Source organism: Hylaeus volcanicus, chromosome 3 (assembly GCF_026283585.1).
Source record: "Hylaeus volcanicus isolate JK05 chromosome 3, UHH_iyHylVolc1.0_haploid, whole genome shotgun sequence".
In the NCBI taxonomy this organism is placed as follows: Eukaryota; Metazoa; Arthropoda; class Insecta; order Hymenoptera; family Colletidae; genus Hylaeus; species Hylaeus volcanicus.
Window position 1 is genome coordinate 25,309,756 of NC_071978.1, and position 10,493 is coordinate 25,320,248.

Below are 10,493 nucleotides of genomic sequence, written 5' to 3' on the forward strand. Positions count from 1 at the left end.
TTCGCTGTCCGCCACCTCGTGATAGTGACCCTGGCCGAAGGACCCGCCGACACCTTCCAAGTGTTACGCGGTCCAAGTGTTACCGTATAACCGTGCAAGAAAATCTCACCCGGCCACGTGAGGTCCCTTTAGGGCGCTCGGGTGTCACACTGGCAACCTGAGATCTTATTTGGAGCGTGTACATGTACACGCGTATGCATTATACGTATATTGCCAGACTCCGTTGCCCCACAAACACCTCCAATTCGTTTCTAGATTAAGCTCGGACAGGCTATCTCTGCGAGATTCCATTAACACGTTCAGTCCAGGTAATCTCTTTCTTTTTTATTTCGTTCGAGGGGTGAGTAAGATTGTTTGTTTTTTTTATATTTTCAATTATTACTATCCTCATCTATTTTTTTATATGTCTGATCGCAATCTAGATACTATAACGCCTATTTTTGTCGGGCTCTTAATTTCTTTTTCTATTTAGATGTAGAATTCTGTTCCATCTAACTCTCAAATGGAAAAAAAGTTACATAGAATAGGAATCAAGAAATCCCCCTTTCTCCACAATTCTCGTGATAAATATTACAGTTTTCCTTGAATAAACAAACTACTCGTTCGGATGTGCCAGTATTATTATGGCTCTTCCCCTTCAGTCAGCTGGACTTTCCACTCGTGGCGATTTTCATTCGATGCACAGCGGAGATAAAGTGAAAGAATGCCACACATTACTGAAACAATTCACAGAAATTAGTACCTAACGAATTCATACGAATCGTTTTTGTAATTTCAAACTTTTTATTAAGGTCGTCCCAGGATGTAGCCGTGGTCGAATCTACACGTACAACAAAAATTAGACGGCATTCGATTAAAAGTTTTCATTTCCGCGGTTCAGTTTAACGCATAATATGAAAGATACCTAACGACGCTTAAATGTTTCCCTAAAAGTCTCGCGAACGTATGATTCGCGATTGCTTCGGTGTTTTCTGTTTCTCAACTATGGGGCGTTTATTACGGAACTTGATAATTACTTAATTACAATTTTTGATAATATCGATTTCACCTTTTGAGGGATATTGGTCTGCTTTTATGTAAAAATTATCATTTACAACTATTCTACACAAGTTAATTAATTTACTTAAAGTCACTTGTCAGCCAACATTGTATAAATTCAAATAACTCGATGTGGCTCTTAAACTTTAAACATTGGTGAACAGCATACGAGCAGGTATCGTAGCAACAATCACCCTAATAGTAACATTTAGGAACGATTCGATCGGATAGGAAATACACATTTGGTCCCTGTATACTTGTGGCATATTGCGGCCGGCAGGTATGTATTTATAGGTCTCTTCAAAATAGTTTGCGAGCAGTTGTAAAGACCGTAGAAATTCGCTCGAATTCACGCGTGTAGAATATCGCCCATTTGGCTGTATTTCATCTTCTAAGTTTTTTTTTCGAATGCCATTTCTCGATGTTAATTAGGTCTGCGTTATGCGGTTCGATTTATTAGATTATAAATCGTTGAGATAGTTACGTATTAATGTTGTGTTATAACTTTACTATTATGAGTGTATTATTGTATTATATTGTACTAGTCTAGTTCCGAGCAAGCAGGACGAAGTAAAAATAGTGGGAGTTATGACATCACAAACATACAGATTTTGAATCTGAATAACTATCTACGGTATCGATATATCAAATTTGGTGGCGCTATCTGGCATCATGACTGGGAACTATCTCACAAAATGTATAATAGCAGCAAGTTTTAATTTTTTGAGCTGAATAAACTATTACATCCAAATATTTTTCTCAACTCTTTGCAAGTATCAAGTATCAATACTAAATAATTCTCAAAAAAAGTGTATTATAGTATTTACATTACTTGATCAAATATTTACCTTAGAATTTCCATCGAACGGTTCCCAAAGAAGTGGATGACCAACCATCTTCATCTCTGCTTTCCTTGGATTGACCTCCAATGTCTATGCGCTCCCTACAAAATAATAATAGCCTCGTATTAGAGCCTTGCAATAAAACAAAACCATATTTCCTCACAGAATAATAAACATCATTACCCAGAAGTACTCAGAGTTGATTCCTTACAGGGTCCCAAAAAATGCACTAAAGACTGCGTAAAGAATTAAATATATCCCTATTGAACGCGTTGAGATGTCCAACCTATGGAATCGTCAGACTCTGGCGCTGAAATTATAATTACTGTCACATTGCGTCTTATAACCACAAGTAGAGAACCCAGAGGGCAAGATTCGAGGAGGGGACATCCCGAAGGGCCCTAAGAGCGTATACGAGTACCGCTGTTGGCATACAATGCATCTCCTTGGCCCTCGCTCCTCTGAGAATCCTGATCTTTTGGTTGAACCGACGTATTACTTATTTATTAGGACTGTGCACGGGTGGTCCGCGACATGACGGAATCGATTACGCGAATTCGAGGAACTGGCCTTCCTGGCCCGAGTCCCTTCGGAATTATGCTTCCACTCCTTCGGATCCGGCCCTCTTCCTTTCCCCTACGGATCCTTTCGTTTCTCCATCTCCTTCCTCCTGTTCTTCTCTGGCGATCCCTCTTCCTCGCCGCCAGGTCCTCCTTCTACCTTTCTTCCAACTTACAGTGGGTCAGGGAAGTATCCGCAGTCAATTTTTTTTTTTTTCTTTTTGAAGATAACTACCTGCAAAGAAGCATCCTATTAGTATAATGCGCATCTGTTAGGTCGGTGCATCTTTAGTCGCTGGGGAATAACTTGGAAAATGTGTAGGAACTGGTGGTATATGGAAGGGGAACGCGTGAAGCGTGTTCACGCTATTTGGAAAAAGGAAACTTAATCTGATTACTCATTAAGATGATTTACTCGCAATAATTTTGTAAGGAAAAGAATATTGGTTATGACAATGATGAGACGTTACTAGTACCTACGTTTTAAATTGTATCAATTTGTGATATTATTTATTTTATAATTCGCGTTATTTTACATCGTCGACTTTAAATCAAATATTGAACATTACGTCCACGAGTAATTACAACTTATCAAGGCGAAGCTACGCCAGAGGTTATCTTTTAACTCACCTAACTCCAAAGAGTTAATCCTACGCTCCCTCCTGTAAATAAAATTTAAATACAACCATTACATTGTTCCATTTTAATTCAACAGTATGTTAAATTTACGTCCCTCCGAAAAGGGACAACGAAACCGAAAGTGTCAACTGAAAGAAAAGAAGGGTAGAAGAGGCTCGTTCGCTGGAAAAAGGGTGAAGAAACAACACGGTGAACGTTGCAATTGTATGTACAGTTTTTATTGGGGTTAATATAGTAATTCTCATTATCAGGGCGGGTGAATACGATTGGGTCGCATGTGTACGTGTGTCTTATGTGTGTGTGTGTGTGCGCGCACGCGTGCACGCGCGTGTGTGTGTATGTGTGTACACGTGTTTTTTAGTCCAAAGAGTAAACTTGGGGTTTAGGTAGCTAGCCTCGTCCTAGCCTCGTGTGCGCATTCATCACACCGTTTAATTAATTCGCAGCGTTTTTACGTGTTCCGTAATTAATTATCTTTTGTTCGTTCGTTCATCGATTGATTTCTCTTGTAAATACTTCATCTAATTTAATTACGTACGTAATAATTCGATTAATCAATAAATCCGTAATAAATCCGTATAAACGTTGAATCGTGTGCGTGAGTGAACTAGTGGTGCCGATCCTGTTGTAGGGTCGGCTAGGAAGTCTCTGTAGTAACCAGCGGTAAACGTATCACAAGTCATGTAGCATTCATTTATGCATTATCGGCGCGAGTGTTCGCGGAATCGAGGTCCGTTTCGTTCAGAAACTACTCTCAGTACTTCATCGAACGCGACGAGCACCCTGTGTTTCATCTATTTCCTCGCCTCGAATTTAAAAAAAAAAAAAAAAAAAAAAAAAAAAATTTGCATGAATCTACAACCTTTCCATCATCTGACTTGACCCGATTTAATCGTGTTTCTCTATATACTTAAAGTTTCTTGCATTGGTACAAATACAGAAGACACCGCGAGTGCGCAAAGTGCAGTTGCCAAACTGTATTAGCGTTCCTCAGAAAGAATTTAGCAAACGAAGGTTCTGAGATCATTCGCCTTCGAGACATGCGTTCAATGTATACCTTTACTAATCGTTTAGATCATTCTTTTAGCTTCCAACGTTGACTTTAGTATCCCTCTGTTTAAATGGCCCCTTAGGTTACGCGGATCTCGATGCTTCTTAAGCATATTCCAAAGTTTGGCAACGAATGTTTGCACCCCTTCTATGTATGCAAATGCACATGGCTAAGGTTCACCAAAGTCTCGTCGTTCTCTGAACGAGTGGCGATTATTACAGAAACCATCGTCGTCAGATTTGAAATTCTGTTCGATTGCTACGGCGACGATATCGCGTTCGATTCACCTCGAAACGAAACTGGTCGATCCCCCGAACACTCGGGAAGTATTGTAGTTATAACGTGGCGCAGATGCCGTGGTGTTTAATCGTCCCGCGACACCACTTATCGGATAAGCGCGAATCGCGGCACGCACGTTCGCACCACGGCAACCTGCGCTTAGGTAATTGTTATTGTATATCAAACTTTATAAACTGTAATACAATGTAAACCTGTAAAAAATATACTGGGTGGCGACGGCTCTGTATAATATAATAAGTAGTATTATAATCGTTATGGTACAATTGTAATTAGTATAAATATATCGTTATATTATATTTCTGCAATGTGCGCTTCCTATCGTCATTTTCTTCCCTTCAATCTCGCTTTCAATCTTTCACCGTGTATCGTACATGTCGGCGGCGTGACAGCCGCCGATCGCGTTTCTATTATTTACTTCTTTGCTATACTTTATAAGCGCCTGCGTTCGTTGTACGGTAAATACAGCTCAGCACCATTTCACGTATACCTGTGCTAGCGCCGCGGAATATTATCACTTATTCCGCACGCTCGTTTGAGAATAAAAGCATCTGGTTGCCAGGAATTCACGGGAAAGAGGGTTCTCTCGATTCCCGTCGGATGCTTGACAACAGGCATGCCGAACACGAGACCCGATTCATTTTTCCGTTACTTTTCGATCGTTTCTTTTCATCGTAAGCGGCACGAATCGGTATTAACACTTTATTCACTGTGTTGTCGATTGTCTACTTGCGACGTTCAAATTGTTCAAAAAGACTTTGGGTTGTACCTAATAACAGCGTGCAGTAATTAATAACATCATAGATCGACATATACTAATAGTAGAAAATTCTTTTCTGAATTGCAGACTGTTTCTAAATAGACTGGGAGGTAAAGCGTTGAGCGATCATCCTGCTTCGAGGGTAGAAATATTTGAGTTTTTCACGAGCCTGTGCGTTATTGTTAGTAGAAATACATAAATGAGCACAGTGAGAGTGACGATGAGGAGATATTATTAGGTAGCTGGTATGAGGATCTAATAAAAACTTATTATCTGGGTTTAAAAACGATCTTTAAAATACTTAAGATAATTAACAAAGTGTTAATTTGCTCTAGAGTTCGACATGCCCAGCGTACACGCGTAGAAAACGAAACAATCGACGCAAAACTAACAACGATGTATTCTTGTAGGATTATTTCAAGAACAAGATTGCAGTCTCAGCCACTATTCAAAATAGATATACACATTTAAGCGAAACTCGTGACCGTTGGAGGAATAATATCCGCATCTGTAATAATAGCAATAAAGTTAATAGTTATTCCTTCAACCAAGAGCATCGAAAGGCGCAGCGTTTACCGTACCACGAATGAACGGCGTTAGTCATTTGTTATTATTTTTTTTTTTCTTCATGCGCTCGGGCCGAGGCTAGGGCGATTTAGGAACTACGTGACAGCACAACCGATGCAAGTAACTATTTCATCTGTTTCCTGTTTTTTTTTCTTTTTTTTTTCCTGTCGCTTTATACAATGAAGTATCGGTGAAATTCGATTTTTTGACGGTTTTCATGTCACGACCACTGAAACCCGATCAAAAGTGAACGATGGAACGTTCCTGGTCCGTGTCGAGTGAAAAGCCGCGAAACTTCGGACGAATCGGAAAGGAAAATTCAAACTTGCCGCTAAAAATCGAATAAATTGAATTTTCGCGCCGCAGTGAGCACCTGTTTTATCGGCGACGCGAGTACCGATGGTCGATAACACCACGACAGAGTGAACGATAGAAACGTACGGAGCGCGCCATCATACGAAGACGACGGGTATTCCCTGATACCACTGATTCACTTTCCACTCGATGCACGGAACTTTGGAAACTTTCGCATACCTCTCACATTATATAATATATATATATATATATTGCACGACACATGAATCGCGCGTCTAACGTACTCGATCTCTCCCGCTTCCTCTCCTTTATCTTTTCTATTCTTCACTCTGTCTCTCGCACGAATTCACACGCACACACGTACTCACGCACACTTTTTACTCTTGTTGCTCTCACAATTTTTGTCTTGATCCATCTTTCTATCGTTCGATTAAAGGTTGTATCCGAAGAACAATGCTCGCGTTGCACAATTATCGATAAATATATATATGTGTATGTATATATTACGCATAAATAATCGATTGCGCGCTCTTTGATACTATGTACAAGTGTTGCTTTTTTACGTAAATTAAAAATAATTATTTTTCGGAGGCATAATCGCTCTCTTGCGCACGCGCTTTCATTCTCACCCACGCGCTCTTTCTCTCTGTCTCTCCTTTTTTCACTCTCTCTTTTCTCACGTTCGCTCTGTCTAGCTCTTTCTCAACAAGTAAATAATACTTTTCATTCGTCTTCCTACCCCCTCTCTTTCTCTCCAATCTTTCAGCTATTTCTTTCTCAATGTTCGGATAAAATCGTACTATCTCATCCACGTACTGTAGGAACTTAAGATGGTGACTTCGGCTTCGGAGTCCCAGAAAACTCAAAGTGTTCTCGTTTGTCGTATTTGTGCCTTCCGGTATTATACGTATAACTGTGCCCGTTTAGCGGTAATATTATCAATGTAACAGTGTATACAATTATTAGTGGCGATCGCAGTGGCGGCGATGGTAAAAACTATGAGATGCAGAGACGGCGCGATGATCACGGTCACCGATAATGACGATGTACGATAATAATAACGACCGTGACGATATAAAATGAGAATGATCCCGATTATTACGTCGCTTATAACAACGCTAACGACGACGATACCTAGTTAAAGACTGACGAAGAAGGGGAGCAACGGACAACGTTGCGTAAAAACGAAGATTGCGATAATAAAATCACCCGTCGAAGAAAATGGTATTTTTAAAAGTAAAATGTGTCGTTATCTGTTTCTGTTCGTCGGTCTGTTTCGTTACGAATTGGACGAGAGACGAGGCGACCGAATGCACATGCGCCCGTGTTGGCGAACGTTAGTACATGCGAGAGCACATGTGCCTTGGATCGCCTTGACGCTTTCTTCGACTCGATTCGACGTTGTAGGGAAACTTTGGTAAATGAAAATTCAATGACAAGTATGGTCAAAAGTATCCGGTGAAATGTTTTACATTAAACAACAATGTATTAACTGTATGTCACTTTGAATATCATTTCCTTCGGTAGGTCTACTTCAGGGAAACTACTAAAAAATCAACGACACCGCAATACAGCTAATGATATGTCACGACCGCGTATGAATCGCTCGATCGATTCGTTAACCAATCCATAATACTAATAATAATCGTAACATAAGGAATGATAGGAATAATAAGAATAATACTAGTCATGATAATAATAATAATAATAATAATAATAATAATAATAATAATAATAATAATAATAATAATAATAATAATAATAATAATAGCGACCAACGTAAAAATTAGTAACTGCGTCGGTGTGTGCGTAACAACGATCATCGAACAAAGTCCGATGGAATTTGTGCTTCTCACCGTTCGAATACAACCTTTCTACCAGCAATCCACCCTCCCAACCCCCCTTATCACCATTCGTTTTCCTCCGTCACTCGTGCGTATGCGTATCCCAATGATTTCTAACAACGAATCAATAATCATTATCGACCCCGACACTTGTCAACCGGTTTCGCGACCCTTCGAAAACTTCAACTAACTTGTACTACGCGCGATAATTATGCGTGCGCTTCGCAGTAATAAAAAGGTAACCAATCGATACGCCCCATTCCCTTCTTTATCTCTATCTACACCCTATGTGGCAATGACAGTCTCGATCGCGTTCGCGTCTCCACACGAACTTACATATGTATGTGTGTACGTGTATGTGTGTGTAAGTGCGTGTTTCTTTCGCGCAGCTTCCGAGTCGCTCTTTCTCACTGTTTCGCGCGCGCAATCGTACTCTTCGTCTGATTATCTTTCACGTTATCTCCCTCCTCTTCGATTTGCTCGATCGTTCGCGACAGTGGTGCACAATGTTCGATTGGTGGGAGAATGCTGGCTTTAAACCCTTTCGCTGTGACGTTGGTATCAAACAGGGTGCTGTGCCGAAGAGTGCACAAGGTGTAAACAAATGAATGGTCAGGATCCTTTAAGGGTGAAGCTACACAAGCTGGAGATGGGGATCGAGTAGAATATTTTGAGATTAGTGGGCATTATTAATGTAGAGTTAGAACGTAGATAAAGTATAGACAGAGGGATAATTAACGCGTTGATCGCCACGTCATGGGTGACAGATTTTGTTCACTAAGGAATTAAATTTACTTTTGAAGATGAGATGTTAAAGAAAATAAATCTGCACAAGATTCGTAAATTTGGCAAATGTGCAAAAATAGATACTAGCTCAAAATTCAACGAAAATAATTTTCAGTTATATAAAAATAAAGTGTTAGGCTTGTATAAATTTTTACGAGTTGCTTGGCAGTCAACGTGTTAAGTAACAATTTCAAGGTTGCTACTAACAGGGTTTCCGAGTACGAGTCTCGTCCCTTGAATATTTCAATGTTCCAACAGAATCGTAGAATACACCTCAGAGGCAATCTTCCTAGGAGCCAATGATTGATTTGATTCTGAATAAAAATACGAATACGAACAGGGGAATCAAAAAGTTGAAGGATGGAAATATTTAAGGAACCACCGCCGAATATTGTGCACCACTGATTCCCAGCATCCCTTTCACCCTCTCCGCCGAAACTTCATCCCTCTCGAGGATCTCGAGACAGCGTGTGTCGCGATCCGAAGGGGGCGAGGATGGGCCCAGGTCGAAGAGTCATTCTCATTTTCCTAAGGGCTTACAAACAACGAAACAGACGTAAGTTTTCTTTCCTTTCGGTAAAGAGTACCTAACTAACGTACCGATCGTCCTTTTCCTTGTTTTTTTTTTTTTCATTTATCCCCCGTTAACTGTAAAATAATACTGAAGTCTGCACATGGTGCCTATCACATATGTCTATTACGTAGTCTCTTTCTGGCAGTCACTCCCGCACTCACGCGTACGATCACTACACGCACTTGTATCGTTACATACAATTACAACTTCCGACGAAAAAAATCTCTTCCCAACGTTCGCGTTTATCATTTTATTTTTTTCGTCTCTGTTTCTTAAATACTCTCTCCGCCCACCTATCTTTTCACACGCAGCATTCTCTACTGTTTTATTTTCGCAAGCGCGCCGCAGCTTATTCGCTCCATCTCTCCTCGTCAACAGAGTGGATAAAAAATTGTTAAAACCATTTTCGACGTGGTCGTACCGCCTCGAGTGTCTCCCGAATTTTTTCTATCTTTTAACTGAAATTTACAAAATTCTCATCCGACACAAACATTTTTACAGAATTTTTCCAGCGAAACTTGCGCGAACAATTGATAACGCGAGCATTGATTTCACCGATCGATAATTAAAACGAACACTCGATTCAACCGAAGGGACGATTCGAGCGAGAACGAACACATACACACACGAGCAGAACGGAGAATCGTCTTCGAAACTAGTTCCGAATTGTCAATCGAAATTATTTAGATAGTGAAACGTATAATAAATAGAATACGAACAAAATTATATATATACTATATGATACAATTAATTAATCGCGATGTACGAGGCAGACCGCGCGGTATAACCCGTCGAACCAGTTATAAACTCTTTTAAAACACCCTGTATATATAATATTAATAATCAATAATAATATCAGTTTGTATTGTACAGGCTATTTTTGGGCTGAAAGCCTGTGGTCTCTCTAATATTTACTTAACCCCCTCGTCGTACCCCAATACGCTTTTTTCTCCCCCCTCACGTAGTTACATTCTACTTAAGTTATTCTTTAATAATATATTTAATCTCGCTTTCGCTAGGTGTAGCAAGGTGTGACATAACGAAATTAACCACATTTTTACCTGCCGTTTTCTCACCTCTCTCTCTCTCTCTCTCTCTCTCTCTCTCTCTCTCTCTCTCTCTCTCTCTCTCTCTCTCTCTCTCTCTCTCTCTCTCTCTCTCTCTCTCTCTCTCTCTCTCTCTCTCTCTCTCTCTCTCTCTCTCTCTCTCTCTCTCTCTCT